Source organism: Microtus ochrogaster, chromosome 24, assembly GCF_000317375.1.
Source record: "Microtus ochrogaster isolate Prairie Vole_2 chromosome 24, MicOch1.0, whole genome shotgun sequence".
In the NCBI taxonomy this organism is placed as follows: Eukaryota; Metazoa; Chordata; class Mammalia; order Rodentia; family Cricetidae; genus Microtus; species Microtus ochrogaster.
The window spans coordinates 5,329,568-5,346,635 of record NC_022024.1 but is presented as its reverse complement, the minus strand read 5'-3'; the positions used below and the strand labels follow the sequence as shown (position 1 = coordinate 5,346,635).

Sequence of the window (17,068 nt, the reverse complement as noted above, 5' to 3'; positions counted from 1 at the left end):
GTGCAGAGGACTATGTTCTGTGAGTCTACCCCTAAATCAATAACCATTTATTATACTCAATTCTGAGCTAGTGTGGGATTACTCTATAGTGTCCATTTCAAACTCCATCCCTCTCAAATTTCTCATATATAAATTGTTGATGATATTGCTAACTTCTGTGAGATCTAAGCATTGTAATGCCTATAAAAACATACAGTTTTGCCAGCATTACAACACTATGAAATAACAATTTTAGATATGGAATTGTCCTAATGCATAAATCTGAGGAAAAGAAATTCAAAGTAGAGCGAGAGAAGTATTGTGACAGAAATTGAGGTAAGTTTGAGGGATACAAATGAAAATAAACAAATGATTTCAACATAGTATAAAATGAGCTCATGAGCATCTATCTGTATACCTCCTGGAAACATCTAGTTTCATACCAGATATGATGGCAGAACCAACAAGACATACACATTTTCAAATATATTCCAACATATTATTTTAGATATAGAACATGATTCGGGGTATAGATATGCCATATCCAATTTGAATTACCAAGTAGGCATAATTAAAATAACATTTAAAGACAAAATCATTAACTAAAAGTAAACAAAAGACATCAATCATTTAACAATTTCTGGGCTCACTGAAGAAGTTCAAGTGATCAATCCTAAATTCTGGCTCATTCTTTGGGTGAGTGAAGCTAACATCGCACCTGCTGTAAATTATAAATTGGAATGTTCAGTGTGTAAGTGTTGCTTAAGTAGTATTTATTTAATCTGGAATTTTAACAAAGGAATGTTATTAGTACACCATATAAGCATTACCCTATTTTTAAGAAGTAAAATACCACATTTACACTAAAATTTTATTATCAAGAAAATATCAAACTTTATTTTACTTATTAATTTATTAATTATTAATTAATTTATTTATTGGCCCAAAATGCTGGATAAAAGTCTCCATTTTCTAAGATCTTCAGCTTTCATTAGCTATACCAGGTTACACTATAGACAACCAAGGTTGTTTCCGTGGATGCTGCCTTCTTGTTCCCAGGACAACATTCACATAGGAGACAGCGAAATCACCCAGTTTGCCCCAGGACCACATGCTATAATCACCCTTCATCACATCTGCCTTTAATGAATTACTGTGTCATAGAACCGTTCCTTTTCATGCAACCTTATTTTCTGCCTATCAAATGGCATGTTACATTTCAACTGTTGGACAGCTGAACCCACATATATTCAAAAAGAGTACTAATAACAGTAATTGCTTCCCCTGTATCAACCACAGCTATGCTTAAGAGACTCAAAAGGATAAAGGGGCTAATGTAATAACAATAAACACAAGTGTTAAGGACTGAAGCATCCAATTACACCTGTCCAAAAATGTCTATTCCAGATAGCTTCTTAGATTCTCAGATATGTATGTGAGATCTCTACACCAATTTGAACTAAGAAAATCAAGTGAGCAACACATAAGATACTAGTTAAATCTGAAATAAGTAAAGTCCATTATTCTTATGCTATTTGCTCTTTATACTTAGAGCACTATAAATTATAAAATGTCCTTAATTTTTCATCAAACTGAACACTGGAAGCACATTCCAATATTTTCTTTCTCCAATTGTAAAAGCAAATTGAAAAAACTCTTAATACGATTATGCTCATAAATGTCTAATTTTTTTTCTTCCAAAGGTCTGCTGACTAGGGAATAAGTGGAATACAAGCCTTGTAGGAGACACATGACATCTGCAGGCAGATTCTGGGTTCAAATCCAGTTTCTTTGGCTTTCAAACACTGTGGGTCTAAAAGCATTATTTAATCTGCATGAACCTTCACCTTCCCATGTCCGATTTTAGAACAATATTATTATCTTTACACACACACTTGCTATTATGATTAAATCAAACATTCCTTGCAAAGAGTACTTCCCAGAAAATGCATCTTAAAAATTATCAAGGGGTAATAATGATAATTTTCAAATAAGACACAAAATGTGATGTGTAGAACTCCCATCAAGAAGTGTTACTGTTGCCTGTTATCTAGAAATATTGAATGAATTGGTGTTAATTTTCTGGTTTTTATAGTAACTCACCTTGCAATTGACTCTTTCAATAATATTATTTTTAAGCATCATATATCAAGAATTTCACACTTTCGAATAGCTGTGGGTAAAACAATGTGTTTCAGATAAGTACACAAAATAGTAGTTAAAAGGTTGATGCATGGCATCTGGCTGCCAGGGGCCAATGATCCATCCTGTAGATGGTTCAGAGTGATTCAAGGTACAGATCAGGCCTCTAGCATTTACATCCTATGGCCATGAGCTAAGAAGTATAGACCTGGGCTAAAGACAGTTGCAGGCAGTTGATGTTCATGGAGCAATCCTTTTTAATGTGTGTATCATAGGCAGTGAGGCAAGAAGTACAGACCTGGGCTAAGGACAGAGTCAGTAACTCCATAGTGTCTGCATTGTAACTACCACTATTCAAAGACATGTGTTTTAGCATGGCCTTTGCTCAGGTGATTGACTCTACATCCATGTACATCTGAGAAGCACTAAGTGGACTCTGAGTTAGATATAAGGCATCTGTATGTACAGTAACTTCTGACTTTCCCCTATCATTGGGCATGTGTTATGCATTTCTCAGATTCTTATCTCCACTCTCTTTGTGCCTTTTCTTTGTGTTTTCTTTGAACTGACTTCCATGAGACTTTGCACACAGGACATATATCTAGGAAATTATCCAGGAATAAAACCTGCACTGTGACCACGCAACAATGAAATGCAGATGTGAAGATGTCCTGCTGTATCAAGGTTTACTTTGATGTTATTATTCTTTAATTGGATGCTATCGTACCTCTCTCTTTTTTTCAGTTTGCAATCTGTGTAAATTTGTGAGATCAGTTCCAAGTCTCCACAGCATCAATGTATATCTTTTGCCAATTACAGAATAGCATAGTCTTTGTGCAACGTTAAGTCCTTAAAAGTCTTGGTATGGGGCACTTTGGAATCGCATTTATATCCTTGTCATTATAGGATGAGTCACATACATACATTAATGGAGAGACGGTGTGTTTGAGCAGGGAAGTAATTTCATTCCAAGGGACTTACATTTTCACTAAAATACCCATGTTATTAGAAAAACATTTATTTTTTGTACTAATGAACATTCTTTATTTAAGCAAGTAGAAGGCAAGAAAGTGTGGCAATATTTCTGTGACAAAGTAGCAGGTTTACATGCCATCTGTGCCCAACCTTTATAGTAGCGGCTTAATAACAGCACAAATAGACACCATTTTACACTAGGAATCCAACAAATTTATTCTGCTCAATAAAGGCACAGGAGCAGCAGAATGCCTTCATAATCTTGAGTGCTTATTTGAATGAACTTTTTCTTCCTTGGAAAAGAGTTGCTGCTCACTGCAAAGGAATTTTTTTTAATGCAGCTCTCACAAGTACATGAATCTAGCTCTGGTTTCACTATCTGTATACTAAGTGTGCAATTAAAACATCATTATTCCACAATAACAGATTTTTTTGATTTAAGCTCAGAAAAGCTGCCATTAATTTGGTCCTAACTATCCATGAACATATTCACCGTGTCTCCAAGCATATTATACAATAAGGTATCATAACATGAAAAACACCTGCTTCGTAAGGACATGCACGCCCAAGCAGGCTTCCCAGCGAGCTTTCAGGTACAGATAAGGTGCTACAAGACAGCAGCAAATGAAACATTTTCATAAATACACTCATCTGCACAAATTAAGTGTATATATTACTTTCGCAGTAATAGACATAGTATATATAGCTCTGACCATCACTGCAAGCTCATATCACAGTTTACTTTTCCTTCCATAGAATTATGGTGCTTGACCACTTGTGACATTTGGTTCAACATTGAGCAATCATCTATCCAATACTTCACAAGAGCCAGCATGACGACTAAACAATCTTGAACAAATTTCAGTTAATTCTTTTACTAAATTCTTGAAAATTGTAGCGGGTGTAGGTAATTGGAAAGGGGGTTGTTTCCGACAACCCAGAGTATTCCAGACAACTACAGATGGCTAACGAAATCCTCATAGTGTGAGCTTCATGGAAGCAGAGAGGTGAAGAGTCCCTGGATGTGACATTCAGTTCCCTGCACTTACAGCAGATCATAGCCCTAGATGAGATGAACTGAGACAGCCTTTTCTTGCTGGCACAGATGCCAGAGCTTTTACACCACCATGGCTGCCTGCTAGTTTTTAACTTTAAAATCTCTTGAGTTTTTAGTGCTCCGAGCTGCCAACATTGTCACTTGGACTGAGTTTCTAATTCCTCTCTTAGCCCCAACTAGTAAGATTCTGCTTAAGAAGCCTGAATTCCAAATAGAATTAAATCACCTGGACACCCTAAACTCAGTGGTGGCATTGCCACTTGTATTTTATTTTCTAAAGGGTGCAATTTATTATATCAGTGCAGGGCTACCGAGTTTCCCATGGAGGAAACATCTGAGGTTCATGCACCGAGCAAATGAAGACCTCTACTGGAATAGAATCTTCTAATCTGATGGATTTACACTATTTCTTAGAACTTCAAACCCTCCTACATGGTTCACAGAAGCAGATGAGTGTTAGTGCTACCTCTTGTGAACTGTTCTCCCTTCAGGAACAAACAACTCAATCTCAGCTTGACATTTGCTATTAACAAATGGACCACTCCTCACTTTGTCTTTGGGTGCTTAATAAATGCCTTTGGCATTTTTTCAGAGTTTTTTAGGAAAAGATGCCCTTCTACTTCTGGTACCCCATATACATTCTCTGTTGCAGGCAGCACATAATCACAGAAAGTAAAATGGTAAATTTAGATAAGAGTTAGAAGGAATCAGGAAAAGAATGGATATCATAGGAAGTATAAAAAATATTTCAAGAAAGTAATAAATGCCTGAAGAGAATCTAACTATATTTTTAAGATATGAATTACATATTCCAGCACTGAAAAGTTTAGCAACCATTAGACTTTTTTTTAGTTCAGTTGGAATGTGCTTCACCTGCCATATTTGATATTCCATTTGTTGTTTAGAATTCACCTCTCATTTATACAGAATAATTTGAATGGATGGTTTTTACCCACTTTCTGCAGTAAAGTGTTAGGTTAAAATTTAAGGCTAGTAAAGAACTATACTCCTCACCAATTTCAGCTTCACTGCAGTCAGAGTGAATGGAAGCAGCAGTAAAGTACACAAACTGCCTCTAAGTGAGCTGGCATTGAGTGGGACTTGGGAAAAAGGACCAGAATTGAAGGTATCCTTCACAGTGGTTTGGGATCTCTAAGAATATTTTCTCTTAGCGTCCTGGTTGGCTTGAGTTACAGAAGAAATGGCTTTCAGTAACTTTTCCTTGGGATGCCTGTCCAAATAAATAACACAGGGATTTCATGGTGAAAAGACGTGGTGTGAGTTGTGGAAGGACAAAGTCAGAGTATTCTGAGAACATTCCAGAAGGAAGACATGCTGTATTATCTTCTTCCATTTAATTAGTTTTAGTGATGATCATTCCATATGTAACAGTAGTTTTTTAAAATCCCTTTCTGTACATTGCAAACTTAAAATCCATTCTCTGAAGGAAACAACATCATAGACAACAATAGTTAACAAGGAGAATGTGTTGACTATGCACCCACCACCAACTCACAGCATCACCTAGCTATTATCTTCCCTGGGTCTTCCTAATAATATAATTCAATAGTCTCAGATTTCTAAAGTTGGTATATATGCATATGTATATGTGTGTGTCTGTGTGTGTGTGTGTGTGTGTGTGTGTGTGTGTCATTGCTTAAGGTAGAACACAACATAGCTTTCAGTCTTAATTCTAATACATAAAGAATGACTGGGTAAGAAGTCTGTCAGGATTTGTTTTATGGAGATTAAGTGAAAGCCTGTTGGCTCAGTGCTCTTCATGCATATTTATAAATAATAGGCAGGTTGAACACTGACAGATGTTCAGCAACATACTAGGGTTTTATGCTTTGTTTTCAATTCTAAAGCACGTGGCACTGCAGGGCCACTGGTGGTGACAGCATAAGGTTCACCAATGGTAACATATTGTCTTAGTGTAGGTACAACATCTAACCTGTGGGCTTTGTGAGTCAGTTCAGAGAATAATGACTCTTCCTATTTGTTTCTTTTTTATTAAAATAAATCATTGCTTTCTTTATTAACTATGGAGTCAGTTTTTTGCCCTCTGATCTCTAACATTGTACCGGTTTTGTTTCCTCCATCTGAAACCAAGCTGGAAAGCTATAAGAAAGAGTAGGTCACAGTTCACCCTGTGAACATTGGGTACACACCTGCTGCTCTGTGAGAAATGAACGGAGACAGGTGCTCATTTCTGGAGTTGTTTTGAATCTTTACTTCTCAAGGAAACTTCTGCCCCTTCCTCAGAATCCGACCAACACTACGATTCGCCATAACTATTGCTCCAGCGTGGAGCCAGAATAAATTTGAATGCGGAAAATCAAAAATTGTCATGAGGCACAGCAGAAACCTTCTCTACTTCTCCATTCCAACGTGAAGAGTTTTACACGTTTGCCTAAGGAACAAGCACATGTCAAGCACTCCACTGTTGCACAGAATATCACAGGATTCAAAGCTGGGAGAAAGGGAACATTTTAATAAGTGTAAAGTGACAACAAGACAATAATGTCCTTTGCTTCGAACAAGCTCACAGTGGGAATAGTTCTCTATTGCTCTTAGAAGGCTATAAATGTGGAACACATACAATAAGTAGGGCTAGCTTAAACAGCTTTTATAAGCAATTTCATCAGGGATTATAAGTTTTCCTTGTGAACAGTTTGGGAAATATTTTGTACAAACCAAAGAAGAAATTTTCATTGAATTCAAGCAAGAAATAACAAAGACTTCAACAGCCAAATATCTTAACATTGAAATGTCAATGAATCATAGAAACATTATGTGGAAATACTCAGTTGGAATCCTAAGATTTCATATTTGCAGTCATAACCATTCATAGGCTTATCTGAATATCCATGCCTGCAGTGATTTATAGCTTGTTGATGCATAAACTAAGATCATTCACACTTTAGGGCAGGTAAAAGAGATCAAGCCTTTTAACTAATGTTTAAGTTTCACCACCCATGGGCACTTGCTTTTCAAGCCAACTTCACATGTCTTAGTCATTATTAATCCTATGATCCCCATGAACACTCTGAATAATATCCATGATATTTCAGCTGTAATTTATGATATATTATAGATAGAGGCCTTCACAAATTTCTTTATGCACCATTCTCCCAAAGAATATGTAATTTGAATAATAATTTGAGAAAAATACAAATAGTATTATTATTCATAATAAATCATATGAAGATGAAGTCATCCATTGGCATCAGAAAACAGATGGGTTTTAATAGAATGAATCAAACTATAACATTTCCTAGATGAATTTGAGAGGACAGAGGAGTTAAAATTCACTGTAGAGAAAAGACCAAACATGGCATAATAGAAATTAAATATTGTTTACAATTTAAGAATGATTTTGCCTTTTTGAATAATAAGAACATTTCTTTTGCCATTATTGCTAACTTTGCCTCTCCTTATCAAACTAAAAAATGCAAAATTAAGGCAATATGTAGGGTAGGGCAGAACTTCTATTTGCTCATCAGCCATCAAGAACACCTGACTTTCTCCAGACACACCCAAGCAAAGATTACCATAGAATGGGTCAGTTCTGATACAGATAGTGGATGCCAGTGGCAGAAGACAAAGGATGAAACTCAAGGAAATATAGGAGAGTTTCATATCTTCTAGAAAAATCCAGTAACGAGAGATATGCACCACTCATGTCTTCCTAATGCTCCATTCCCTTTACATTGCTCAAAACCATGTTTTTTGAAAAATGTTCTTCAATTCTATATATTCCCCCATTGAAAACATAACTATTGCCCACACATTTCTTGCTCTTCCCACTTCTACGCATCCTCCCAATCTCCTCCCACTTCCTGTTCCACTATCACTTTCTTAATCAAGGACTGTGTCCCTCTGGTTTGTCTAAGTGAAATAACTCCCTGATTTACCTTGTCCTTTGTATCTTCTCTTCCCCTTTGCTGCCATCACTTAAAAAGATAAATCTATAAAATCAGAATCTACATAAAATCCTTCAGCATTAGACCAACCAACTAGTTTGGTCACTCCTTCTTTCCAAAGTCTCTATGGGTACACATATTATGCTCTGCTAAATTGTTGTGCCCATCTGTGTCACTCTCTTAATGGTGCACATTAAGCATCTGTATTTCGTTTAAAGTTCTAAACAGATGAGAGAATTCAATGATCCATATATTCAGAACTTTGTCTTATACTGTAGGTATATTTCATTATAACAAGATGGTTTAAGAGTTAAGAGCTAATATAAGGCTTTTATATTATAATATAATATAATATGATATAATATAATATAATATAACACATGCTTCATTTTTCATGACTAAGCAGTATTCCAGGCATTTAAATGACCTTTTATATTTATCAAATGTAAAATTAAAGCAATGAATGGATATGCGTATGGGTAAATGAATGAACAGATTAATGAATGGATATATATATATATATATATATATATATATATATGAACAAAAGTAATAAGCAGTTTCAGACAGAAATAGAACTACTTTTTGAATTCTCTATAAACACCTAGAGGCATGATCAGGTGACCCCATAGGCCAATTTCTCAGCTATTAATTTTTCTAGCATTATTCCCATGGTTCTGTATTTTTAGAATTTGAAATTATAGATATCTATGGGTCCTGACATTCAACTTCACTTTTGTACCTCAGATATTTAAATGTATTCTCATTTGGAAAAGGTCTGATTTTTAAGACAAAATTAATTCATGAAAATAATAATTCAGGAAGATAATAGCAGTCTGTGATGCTTTAATTGGTATTAGGCTAGCCACTTGGGATGTGGAAAATGTCCAAATGGATACATCAAGCTTCATACTGGCATATTTATTACAGTTAATATTTCAGTTATGAATTATCCTACTTTTAAAAATGCTCTTCTCTCTTTAGTAATTTCCATACCGCTGCTTAACACTGTCAGGGAGTTTTTCTCATGAAATATTTTGTGGTGGCACTACACCTAGGAGTAGTGGCTCACTTGACCAGTTTGGGGGTGCCATTGAAGCAGCATCAGGTTTCCTATAGTGGAATATATCAAACCAATGATAAAATGATTGACTCAGTGCCATCCAAATAATACTATTCATGTAAACACATTCACACAGAGAGAGGGAGGGAGGGATGAAAGGAGGAAGGGAGGAAGGGAGAGAGACTCAGAGACCTGCTATATTTACCATTCAGGATACCTGACACCTCTTCCCCAGCATTCTCCCCTAAGACATAAAGACTGACTTTCTTTACAGGAATCATTTTCCTTTTTTCAAAATTAAATCTATTACACTATTGCCTACTTCTCTTTCCTGTCTCCCACCATTCCCCTGTACACTTACTTTCATGCTTTCAAATTTATGTTTCTTATTTCCTTAATTGTTTTAACTCTGACTGGCTGGAGCTCAGGCTGCCTTGTAACTCACAGAGATCCACCTGCCTATGCCTCCTGAGGGCAGGACTAAAAGTCTACACCATCATGGCTGGCTAGGTTCGTTTCTCTTGACTCCCTTGCCTTCTTTGCTTGGTTCCTTTTGTACTTTTTACTAATCTATCATGTCTTTAGTTGATTTAAATGTCCATGACATTCCTACATTTCCTATAGAGGAGCAGCTCTGAGGTTTCATTTCAGTGTTGTGGGTTATTTTTGCTTTTTTTTTGTTGCTATTGCTTAGGCTCCTTGTCATCGTGTATGCCTGGTCTGGTGTTTTATTTTTCTTATTGTATGCTAGGTTTTGTATTTGCAAAGTTGTAAAGTTCCTGTGGCACTAGAGCTGTAGTTTTCCCCCAGAGATTAGGATTATGCCTCTCCCAATGACATTTCCACAATTCTTGTTCTTCTCAGTCCGGTTTAAGGTATTAAGGTGGTTCAGGCAGTACCCTGTAAATATCATTACGCTTCCATGAGCACAACAGGGATATGTGCCTGGTGACGTAGACTATTATGGTCTCTTTCAATCTCTAGATTTCCTTGTATTGACATTGACCTCCATAGGCTAGGAGTCTGGTCCTAGAAACAGACTGTTCTCTCCTGATCATCACACTTCTCTTTTCCTATTCTCTTTGAGTTTTTGGTGTCAGAACACATACAGTTTACTAATTTGTCATTTAAGGAATGTAAGGTAAGGTACTTTGAAGATTTTTCTTAACCATAACTAAAAGAGAATGGCAAATTATGGCAGCTCAGCTTTTTTGAGGAACTTGGTGTTAATAAGTCTTCAAGCGTTTGGCAGGATTTCATGTTTCTCTTTGGTATTCTCCAACTTCCATACTTTTATGGTACCAACACATTACAACTATGCTTGGAGCAGGTCTAGCACAATGGTATAAGTTATGTACAGCTAGACAACTGTATTTTCCTGAGATGGTCCTACTTTATACCTGCTTCCTGAATTCCTCTTATGCATAGCCTCAAGGGATTTCCCACTGTCGTAAGGATCTCTCTCATCACCTAAATGAGTAAGTACCCTTTTCATGGGAATTTGAGTTTTAATGAATAACTCTTGGATATTGACATCTTCAAGACATAAGGATTTCTGTGATGTGGTGGGCCCAAAAGAAGCATTCCTTGAACCAGAAAACATTTTTAAAAACTACTAAATCACTTCAAGTTTCTAACAAATGTTTAAGGTTAGTGTTGAGCAAACATTTCTGGTTATAGCGCGGAGCTAAGTTCCTCAACATGTATATCATAAAGATGAGACATGGAGAGTGTAATGTGGAAGGCTGACTGTAATATTATCAGCTAGTGCTAGAGCCCAGGGTCACGCCAAAAGCCACATTAGACTCATGGCACACTCTATTACCCTCAAGATAAATGACTTATTACAGCAAGGAGGTCAAAAACGCCTCTCACAAAAACCTAGACCGATTTTAAAGCCCAAAGATGTTGGAATTTGAGATTATCTAACACATGCTTAGTTTTCTCAGTTGGGTTTTACAATTTTTTTCTATCATATATTTTTAAAAACTTTCTGTTAGAATGAAATTTTTATAAAATTGAGAAACAAAAATTACATGTGGACTTCAACTTCCTCATTTTTCCTCTTTTCTTTCTTTACCATTGAATTAATTAGAAGTTGGTTAAGAAGTAATATTAGGCTGGATGTTCATATACTGATGGTGATTGTCTGTAATAATGATGATGTAATAACGATGATGTAATGTTAGCCTGAATGTTCATCTTCTGATGGTGATTGTCTGCAATAACGATGATATAATAACAATGATGTAATGTTAGCCTGAATGTTCATCTACTGATGATGATTGGCTGTAATAATGATGATGTTATGTTAGCCTGAATGTTCATCTCCTGATGGTGATTGGCTGTAATAATGATGAAGACATAATTTCAGCAGGCAGGATGTATGCTGACATAATGAAGAGTGTGGGGTTAAGAATATCTAATCATGGCACTACTTTGACTTATTAGATTTATTCACTATAGAACTCTTTTTTCTATATACAGTAGCAACAAAAAAAAAACCCTATCTCCTTATTCATAATAGAACTAATCTCTATTTCATCACACTGCTAATCAAAATAAATGCAATTTTGGTCCAAATTAAGAAACTGATTCACCAATTCAAATACCTTCAAGTCTTACTTTGAAATAAATATTTTCAAAAACAATATCTACCCCTCCTTGCTTACTCTGATTACTCTCACTGTTTCAATGCTATTACAAAAGCAGGAAATCTAATTATATAATAAAGCATTAAACATAGACAAGTCATTGGCTTTTAAAATTCTATCATTTTAAAAACATATATTATTCTATGTTTTTACAGAGTTAGGCATTTCCTGTACAAAGTATGGGTCAATGCTGCATTTTTTAAAAGTTATATTAGAGTCTAGGAAAACAAATAAGTAGTTTTATTGTGCATATAATTTGTAATGCAATTTTTCATCACTTAAGAGCAAAACACATTGCCACATATTTAGGTAGAAATGTACTATTTTAAAAGAATCACTTTGGTTTTATTTGTTCTTCCATAAAAAGAAATTATTAGCCTCAGTTAATTGCTGAATATCTATAAGCACTTTCTGCATCAGTTTCTGCTGGGCATTTTTGTGATTTAGTGAGAACATTAATGTTGTATTAGTAACATTGAAATGGGCAAGGGTAGCTCAGCATTCAAGCAAGCAAACTTTTCCCAAAGCAGCAACCACTCCAGGCCAGCATCATTTCACACTGCCCCAGGCAAAACAACACAAAAAGTTAAGATTAAAATAAAAACAGATATAGGAAAAGCCCAGTACATAGCCATAGTATACTCTGTCCCCGGTTAACAAAACAGTTTAATCATAAAGAGACACCTTTGTGAGACTTCCTTAGAATTATACTAAGAAGCCCTTGTTAAGGTCAGCAATTGCAAAGGACAGAAAAAAAGTACTTCACTTCATATAGACTTAGTAAGATGCAACTGAAAAAGCAATGTCTGGTGGCTAAAAAGGACACAGCAAAGCTTATGCTCCAGGAGTATACTTCTTCAAAGATGATTTTACAATCAGAAGCATAATAGGTTTGACCTAGCCCACACTAGTGATGGGAATGTCCCAGGTGATATGACCATTAAAATACTACACCCTACTTCATCCAGCTCTTTGGTAAATTAAAAATAACAGCAACAACAAACATTTTAATAACATTCATGTATTTATTTATGTATTTATTTATTTATTGTGTGGGAGGCAGTAAGCACACACAAACATATTTGCTCCATGGCATGTATGTAGAAGCCAGACAACATCTGACAGGACTCAGTCTTACTTTCATCATTGATTACCGAGCTTGAACGATCAAGCTGAAGCACCTCACCCACTCTCTATAAGAATATTTTTTGGGTTATTATAAAAGAAATTGAGTACAGTTTTAAATGAATCTATGCTTTCTTTGAAAGGCCTTGTTTAACTATGAGCTTATGTGCCGAAAAGAATGCCGAGACATTTCTACAAGTGTTTATTTAGCAAGACTTACTACTATTGAATAATAATGTTCACACTTTATTCATTGGGAAATTGGCCTATTTTTTTTACTAATCTATTAACAACCTACTAGATTTATGTACTTCCCTACTTCCCTCAAGAGATGAGTAAGCCCTAACAAGTGACCAGTACCTATTTTGTTTTGTTTTGTTTTTTGGTATTCCAAGGCAAGATTTCTCTGTAGCTCTGAAACTTGTCCAGGAACAACTAGCTCTTGTAGACAAGGCTGGCTGCCTCTACCTCCTGAGTGCTGGGATTACATGCATGTGCCACTACCATCCAGCTGGCCAGTAGGTGTTTTAAGTGATTTCTGAATGTTCACGGGTTTAAAATACTTAATAATCCACAAATATTTACATAATTGTTCCATTTCACAGATGTGCAAGGAGTGCTGGTGTCAAGTAACTTTTCCAAGGTCACAGATATAGACCTAAGGAATCAGATTCTATATGTGTTTATTTTATTGGTTAATGAATAAAACTGCCTTGACCTATGACAGGGCAGAATATAGACAGGCTGGAAAAGATATATAGGTAGAGTAGGTGGAGTCAGAGAGAGGCCATGTAGCTGTCAAAAGAGACAGATGTCAGATATTTACCAGTAAGCCAGGGACTTGTGCTGATACACAGATTAATAAAAATGGGTTGATTTAAGATGTAAGAGTTTATTAATAAGAAACCTGAGATAACAGGTCAAGCAGTGTTGTAATTCATATAGTTTCTGTGTGGTCTGAGAAGTTGAGAAATGAGTGAACAGTCTCCATTTACACTTATAGGTTGAGTCTTTCTATATTAATTAACATTAATCAAGGCATTCTTCCACAGACATGCACAGAGGCAAACCCTACATAAACAATCATTGAGACTCTATTTTCAGATAATTCTATGTTGTATGGAGTTAAAAATCAAAGTGAGCCACCATACCCTATCAATAAAAGTTGACTTTAAAGAAGATACCCAACATCACTTTCACATTTATGTTCACAGAAGAGCATATACACATACACACACATACACACACACACATGATACACATATGCATACACCAAAAATTAAAATTAGGATAAAGTGAGTTCATAAACATCAAACCCATTCTTGAATACTTTCTCAAAGAGCAAATCAGACATGTCTTTCCAAAATAAATGAGACTCATCAGAGAGAGAGAGAGAGATAAGAAGATAGACAGAGAGAAGAGATAGGACCTTCCAGAAATGTATCAATTGTTAATTTCTTTTTTAAAAAACATTTATTTATCTATTTATTTATTATGTATACAATATTCTGTCTGTGTGTATGCCTGCAGACCAGAAGAGGGCACCAGACCTCATTACAGATGGTTTTGAGCTACCATGTGGTTGCCGGGAATTGAACTCAGGACCTTTGGAAGGGCAGGCAATGCTCTTAACCACTGAGCCATCTCTCCAGGCCCTCAATTGTTAATTTCTACAGTAGAGCTAATGATATTCTTGAAGTCATCCTGAAGACCACTGTGATTTAGGGAGAGCTTTTTTTCATACAAAGGTAATTTTAAGTCAACATATGCTATTCCTCATTCATATAGGGAATAGGGTCATGTGCATACACGTAAGGTTAAATAGCCAGACATGAACTTGCTGGATTTGTCTTGTTCTATTCTACGTAAATTTGTAAGAACTAACTATAGAGACCAGACTGGTATCAAATTTGCAATCTTTCTGCCTTTACTTGTTAAATTTTGGGATAATAGGTATATGCCCATATGCCTGTGACTCTTGAAAGCTTTTATGATGAGAATTCTTAGCTCTAATAAGTTTGTTTGAAAAAAACTAGATATTTTCTATTATAGTATGCTTTTGAAAATATTATAAACATAAGTCTTTTGGGGAAAGATCATTTGAGATAATTTTTAAATGAATTATTTCCTTTGTATCTTCTCAAAAACTTTCCTTCCCAATGCATCGGATACCTTATAGAGGCAACAAGAAGCATGTATACTGCACCTATAAAGAAGGAATTAGTGAAAGCTTCCAGTGTGCACACTTGTTAGGATGGCCAGAATCCAGCACCAGCGCTGGCAAGGCTGTATGTACAGCACCAAGATCTTCTACTGACTGCTGGTGGGGAAGTGAACTAGGACTGCTACCCTAAGAGTGTACTGTCACAGAGATAAGCACAGCCTTACCATACGACCTAGCAATTCTACGTCTTGCTAGTTACCCCCAAAATGCCTAAGACTATTTCTTCATAAAGACACATGAACAAAGGATATTTTTAGCAGGTTTATGAATAGTTTCTGAATTCTGGGGACAATCCAGGTTTTTTTTTCCGGAAAGAACATAATAAATAACTTCATCAATAAAGTAGAGTGTCATCCAGGCTAAGAAGAAAGGCAATAGTAAGCTATTAAAGGCATGCTATAAACTTGACTGCATACAAATAACTAAAGGAAGCCAAACTGAAATGGCTATATATTATATGATTTCAAGTAGATGACACTCTGAGAAAAGCAAAACAATAGGGGAGAAAAGACCACTGGCTGCCAGAGGTTTGAGAGGAAAGAGAAATTGACACAGCACAGATAGCACTTGTGGCCATGAAAAGAGTCTAGTGTAACACATGGCCTTATATATCTGTCTAGATTCATGACATGAACAAAAACAAAGGCTCAGCATATTAGATCTTCTCTAATAGACATCTTTAAAACTTCAGAACAAAAGCTAAGGGTAGGTTTGTTGCTTCAGGGCTGATCAGTCCTGATTTTTCAGTCCTCCTATCATGGTAACAAATGATATGCCTAGTCATGTGCACCCTTCAGCCTTGGCTCTGGAATAAGGAGAATTATCCTCTGGAGACCAAAGCCACATAGGATGATGACTGACTGAGAGTAAATCCTGTTTATTTTAACTATAAAGATTCAAAGGCTTTTCTTCTTGCTTTTTCTGTTCACCCTAATCTACTTCAGAGTGTAACCTGTTAGAACACCACCGAGAACGATTTCCACACAAAGCCTTTATCTTACTTAAGTAATTTATCCCTAAGACGTAGCACAGATCCTGACATCAGGCAGGCATTCAAAAGTATTTCAGGAAATGAAAAAAAAATCTACTTATACTCTATCATAACAACAGTAAAATAAAGGACAATATCTAAAAACCTAGGGAAAATATTCTAAGAAACTACATTAGAAAAATTCTAGAATTTACAGAAATTTCTACTCAAAATAACTAATAAAATATTGATATATGAATTCTACAAAGGAGTCACTATTTTAATCACTGGTTATACATGCAGTTAAAGCATCCCACTAGGCAAAAGTATAGTAATATTTTTATAGTATAGTATATAATATAGTATAAAATATAGTCCATGTTACTCAAGGGACAGCAACATTTGTGATTTGAGCTTTTAACTGATTGGTGGAGGTCCACCCCCACATTAACAAAGGCAATGCGCTTTTTGCACCCCCTCACCAATTTAAATCTCATTAAAATACACTCTCATGGGGAGAAAGGATTATCGGAGCCAGAGAGACCAGGGGGACCACAAGAAAAATACAGAATCAACTAACCTGGGCTCATAAGAGCTCAAAGAGACTGAATTGTTAACCAGAGAGCTTGCATAGGACTGACCTAAGCACTAGGAATATATGTTACAGTTGTGTAGCTTGTTGTCCCTGTGGGCCTCCTAACAGTGGGAGCAGGGGCTGTCTCTTACAGTTTCATTTGCATTTTGGACCCTTTCCTCCTACTGGGCTGCCTAATCTAGCCTCAACAGGAGAGGAGATACCTAGTCTTATTCTAACTTGATACACCACGATTGACTGATATACATGGAAGGTCTGCACGTTTCTGAAAAGAGGAGGAGTGAAAGGGGGACAGAGAAAGGAGGTGAGGAGGTTGGATGGAAGGACTGAGAGAAGAAGAAAGGAAGGAAGGGAGGGA

The 17,068-nt window shown here is 36.0% G+C and overlaps 1 protein-coding gene across 3 annotated transcripts in view; it reads right to left on the bottom strand.

The window, feature by feature from the left end:
* Positions 1-17,068, bottom strand: part of Fam19a2 (family with sequence similarity 19 member A2, C-C motif chemokine like) — a 461,704-nt gene that overhangs the window by 20,346 nt on the left and 424,290 nt on the right. Inside the window, exon 5 of one of the 3 annotated variants that reach the window (XR_003377962.1) lies at positions 6,325-6,566. The exons of the other annotated variants lie outside the window; for them this stretch is intronic. The gene's annotated coding sequence lies outside the window, so the exon portion shown is untranslated. The remainder of the gene's footprint in view (positions 1-6,324; positions 6,567-17,068) is intronic. 3 annotated transcript variants of the gene reach the window in all.